Source organism: Eimeria mitis, genomic scaffold (genome assembly GCF_000499745.2).
Source record: "Eimeria mitis Houghton genomic scaffold, Emh_scaff4062, whole genome shotgun sequence".
Lineage (NCBI taxonomy): Eukaryota > Apicomplexa > Conoidasida > Eucoccidiorida > Eimeriidae > Eimeria > Eimeria mitis.
Window position 1 is genome coordinate 1 of NW_013572395.1, and position 240 is coordinate 240.

Consider the following 240-nt stretch of genomic DNA (forward strand, 5'->3'; position numbering starts at 1 on the left):
TATATATATATATATATATATATATATATATATATATATATATATATATATATATATTTCTTATATAAGTTCTTATCTCTTATATATGCGTGCATGTACCTATATGTAATTATTGCTGTTCTTTCTCTAAATATACTTAAACATATACAAATATACACATGCATCTATAAATATATAAATATGTATATATATATATATATATATATATATATATATATATATATATATATATATATATAT